A 5313-nucleotide genomic window follows, 5' to 3' on the forward strand; every position below is an offset into this window, starting at 1 on the left:
TCCCAACCTCACAGGCCACATCCACAGCTCTTCCCAGCACAGGCAGAGCTGGTTATCCACCAGGGAAGGAGGGAAGGGCAGAGACAAAGCCTGCAGAGAAGGCACCACCACAAACATTGCTGGGACCAAGGCAAGGAGAGCTGGAACACGGCTTGCAGCCAAGTGTGGCCTGCAGTGAGGTGGGCATGGATACAGGAGAGAGAGGGCCCAAAGAGAGGCAGAACCAGGCACCAAAAGTGGTGGGAAGATGGAAAAGAAGAGAATCTTGTGGGGACAGGAGCGAGATGGGTTGCCAGGGAGGAGATATGGATCTGGTCCTTGTGGGTCATGCCCAGCAGAAAACAGAAGCCTGGGATGGGGTCTTTGCCATGGGCCAGGGATGGTGTGTCCTCTTCTCCTCATGAGGAGACTCCAATGACAAACATTCCCAAGAGATCTCAAGCAGCTCTCTGGTGCTGGAAGGGCAAAGCTGTTTCTATTTGTCATGTCAAGGAACAGCATCCCCCCATGGCCCTGGGCTGCTGCTCCAGCCCTGCTCCCTCCAAGCAGCATCCTTGTGTTGGCAAAACCTCTTGCCATGACAACCATGGGAAGGGACTGCCAGGGAAAGAGGAGCTCATGGAAAGTGAAGCATAGGCGAGGTAGGGATGGGATCACAAGAGCCTTCAAACCCAACAGACAATGGGACCTGGAAGGAAGGGGCTGCCTGAACCCCCCCGGTCCCCAAACAGCCCCTGCAGAGCTGAAAATGCTCCTCCTGCCTTGACAAACACCCCAGCACTAAGTGTACAGGGACAACGGGGAAAATCAATCCTGCAAGTGTCCAAGGTCAGGCTGGACAGAGCTTGGAGCAACCTGGGATAGTGAGGGCAAGGGGAGTGGAACCAGGTGATGCTCAAGGTCCCTTCCATGCAGGCCATTCCATGTTTCTATGTTTCTATCCTAGGACCCTGCCCATGACACTGGAATGTGTCCGTGGTGGCTTCAGCCTCACACTGAGGACAGGATGGCTCCCTGGCTGTCCCACAGGGGTGTCCTGTGGGGCTGTGGCATGGGCTGTGCACGGGGTGGAATGTACCCCAGGGAAGGTGCTGGGGGATGCAGTGGGATGTACAGGGGAGAGAGAGATGGGGACTCATGCTCAGAGCCCCCAGAGATTCCCAATGATTTAACATGAGGAGAGCCATGGGGACAGCAGTGGGCTGGTGAAAACACCGCTGAGTGGGGGCCTTGGCAAAACAAAAAGGTTTTTCTTGCTGAAAATAAGCCTGAGCAGATGTCCTGATTGCCAGGTACCACAGAGCCCTGTCCGTGCCTCACAATCCTCCTGCCTCGTGTCCTAGAGGATTTTCTCTGGGATGTCTGACAGAGGTGTGATTTTCAGACTGCCTCTCTAGTTTGGAGCTTTCTTCCTACAGCATATCCAGAGGTGATGATCTGTTGGTCAACAGTGGTGAACCAAGGCAGGAAAACCTAAGGATGCTCAGCATGGGAAAGGCAGCTCCTCTGTCCCTTCATCTTCCCGGCACTTCCCCAAACACGGAGTATTTGCTCACCAGAGGCACAGAGGAATGAGAACCTCAGGCCCTCACGATGAGTTTGGCCGTTCCAAAGCCACGTACCAGCCTCAGCTTCCCTGGGACGGTGAGGAGGCCACTGGATGCTGCGACCTGCCCCTCGCACATACCTTTCCTTTGAGCGCATCCGGAGCGGAGCCCGGCACACCCCGGCAGTGCCGTTTCCTATGACAACGCCGACAACAGCGCCAGGAGCGGGCCGGGCTCGGGGGCCGCCCAGGTGTGGGGCTCCTTGTAGCTATGGCAAAGGGGTGTTTACTTCTGTGTTTTGCACGGCGGTGTTACCCCCGGGAGTGTCACAGCAGCGTAAGGCTCTCTGGAATTTCCACCAGCAGCTATGTCAGCGTTTGGGGGAGCGGCGTGTAACCTGCACCTGCCACCGACCGGCTGCAGGACGCATCCATCCTTCCCGGGGCTCCCAGGAGCCCCCCGTGCCAGTACGGGCTGCAGGATGCATCCATCCTTTCCAGGGCTCCCAGGAGCCTCCCATGCTGGTACAAGCTGCAGGACGCATCCATCCTTCCCGGGGCTCCCAGGAGCCCCCCCATGCCAGTATGGGCTGCAGGACGCATCCATCCTTCCCGGGGCTCCCAGGAGCCCCTCTGCCACTCCAGGCTGCAGGATGCATCCATCCTTCCCGGGGCTCCCAGGAGCCCCCCGTGCCAGTCCAGGCTGTAGCCGCAGGTGCTCTTGCCACAGCCTTGTCACCCCGATTCTGCACCATGTAGCAAACCCCCCCTTGCCCGCCGTGGGCAGCGCTTTCTGCCTTGCCCCTTTGCCGTCACACCGTGCCGGTCTCCGTGCCCTCCCCGCAGCTTCTCCTGACACTGTGCGAGCTCGGGGGACGCTCCCAGCCCGTCCCCGCGGGCGGCTCACGGAGCGCTCCGGCCAAATCACAAAGGGCTTGGATCCCGTTCCCCGGCACGAGTGCCAGGGGCGGGGAGATCTTGCCTCACATCTATTCTTTCTAGGTACAAAACACGCATTCAAAAGTCAGAGCCGTTTCACTGGCAAGGGCTGGGAGCTGCTCGGAGCCGGCCAACTGCCCCAGTTCTGGTTCCCAACGAGGCCGCTTTCCCAGCCCTGCTCTCTGCATGTTTTGCAGCCGCTCGCATCGAGGCTGCATCACCCGGCCAGCCCTGCCCGGGGGGGAGCATCCCGAGGGCCACATCAGGGCCCCGAGGCTGCTGGAGCCGCCGCAAAGCTGCCGATCCCCGCATCCATCTGCTCCCGCGTCGCTCCTCTGGAGCCCCCGCTCGTGTTTAACGACCGCGTGTGTTTTCGCTCAAGCATTACATCACCTGGCAACGCCAGCGGCACGGACGGACGGACGGACAGCGGACGGACGGGGCCAGCCCGGCTGCGCTGTCCCTGCCGCTGCTCGTCCCTGTGTCCGCAGCCCTTTGCCTTGTGCAGGCGAATAGAAAATTCAGCTCCATGCGGAGCCCACCGAGGGCTCATGCGCAGCCCCCCACCCGCCCCCTCCTCGGCGTGTCTCAGGGCAAAACGCTCCGCGATTTCCACCTCCCGGAATTCCTGCGGCCGTAGCCATCAGCACTTTGCCTAAAATAAAGTGGGAGCTGAGATAAGCCAGACAGGCAGGCTCCGGAGAGCCGGCCCCGAGCGAGGATTGAGCTCACACTTGTTGCAGCGGGCGGCCAGGTCGGGCCTTCGCACCTCGGCGGCCGGGGAGGAACCGGGTGGATTTGCTGATAACGGGCTGCCAATTTCCGCAGCGGTGCGAGGAGCGTGGGGAATGGAGGGAATGATGCCAGGGAGCCCTGCGGGAAGGGGGTGCGGACTGGGCATTTTCGTGCAGTGCTCCCACTCCCGGCACATTGGGGTCAGCAGGAGTCAGGTACTGGGATAAGCAGCGTCCCAAGCCCTTGGCATGCGGGGAAGGGGCAGTGCTGGACCTGCAGTGGAGAGGGTGATTTTGCGTTCCTTGTCCTTCATCCACACAGCAGATTCTCATTGACATCCACACAGATTCTCCCCTTCTACTCTGGCCCACCTGCAGTGCTCTATCCACCTCTGGGATCTCCAGCATAAGGAGGATGTGGAGCTGCTGGAGGAATTCCAGAGGAGTCCACAGAGATCCTCCAAGGGCTGGAGCCCCTCTCCTCTGGAACCAGGCTGAGGGAGCTGGGGCTGCTCACCTGGAGGAGGCTCCAGGGAGAGTTCAGAGCCTGTTCCAGGGCCTAAAGGGGCTTCAGGAGAGCTGGAGAGGGACTGGGGACAAGGGATGGAGGGACAGGATAAAGGGAATGCCTTCATATTGACAGAGGGGAGTGAGAGATTATATGTTTTGGAAGAAATTCTTCTCTGTGAGAGTGCTGAGACCCTGGCACAGGGTGCCCAGAGCAGCTGGGGCTGTCCCTGGAACCCTGGCAGTGTCCAAGGCCAGTTTGGACAGGGCTTGGAGTAACCTGGGATAGTGGAAGGTGTCCCTGCCCATGGCAGGGGTGTGGAACAGGATGGTCTTGATGGTCCCTTTCAACCCAAACCATTCCATGATGCTGTGACTGATCCCACCATTTATTTAACTCACTGCTGCCCCAGCTGGTCCCCAGGCCCTGCGCAGAGACACGGCCCGAGAAGGGGAGTGAGGAGCGCGGTGGGGACACGCAGGGCCCGGCAAGGGGCTCGGAGCTGAAGGAGCCCGGAGTCCCTGCAGGGGCCGGGGCTGGAAGCGGCTCAGCTGCCAGAGCCCCCCATCCCTGCTCTGGGGGCCGCGTGTCCATCCCCAGCCCCGGCCAGGCCGCGCTCTGCGTGTCCCCAGGGCACCCCTGGCCGGGAGGGGACCCCCGGGCCCGGCTGCACGTTTTCCTGCAAAATGCCCGGTTTTCCGTCCTGCCGGTGGCCGCGCACCCCGCGCCCGCCACCTAACGGCGGACCGGGATCGGCTCCGGAATCCGCACCGGCTCTGGGACCGGGGCGCTGGCACCGGCACCCGGGTGTTGGGCAACGGTACCAGTACCAGGATCCGGGCACCGGGATCTGTACACTGCACCGGGGCCCGGGCATTGGGCACCGGTACCAGGATCCGGGCACCGGTACCTGGCACCAGGATCCGGGCATTGGGCACCGGTACCAGGATCCGGGCACCGGCACTCGGCACCTGGCATCGGGATCCGGGCACCGGGCACCGGTACTGGCACCGGCCCCGAGATCCGGACTCCGTGCACGGGGCACTGGCACCGGGCACGGTACCGGGCATGGGGCCGATCCCATCCCTCGTACCCGCAGCTGGAGCGGCATCCCCCGAATCCCGCCTGCACCCCCGGACCCCCCATCCCTTCACCCCCCGGTCCCCACCTGCCCCCAGTCCCCTTTCGGGCCGGTGCCACCTGGGCTGCGGAACGCCCCGGTGTCACCCGGGATGCGACACCACTCAGGTGCCAGTCACGGTGCGACACACATCCATCACCCAAACCCTGTGCTCCCCATACCGATGGGAGCAGCCCCCCCGTCCTCCTCCACCGCCTGCCTTGGCAGCTCCCCCCCTTTCCAGCTTTTTTGGCAGAGACGTGCCGCCTTGGAGAGAGCAGCGAGGAATTAAAAAAAAAAAAAAATTAAAAAAAAAAAAAAAGGGGGGGAAAGGAAAAAAACCCTCCCCGAGCAGGCAGCCCAATCGGCGGGAGAGGCTCGTGTGTGTTTGGCCTTTCCTCATGACGTAGTGTCCTGTGCCTCTCCCCCCGCTCCCTCTCCCTTTCCCCTCCCTCCTCGCCCCCCT

This window comes from Melospiza georgiana, chromosome 19 (genome assembly GCF_028018845.1).
Source record: "Melospiza georgiana isolate bMelGeo1 chromosome 19, bMelGeo1.pri, whole genome shotgun sequence".
Taxonomy (NCBI): Eukaryota; Metazoa; Chordata; class Aves; order Passeriformes; family Passerellidae; genus Melospiza; species Melospiza georgiana.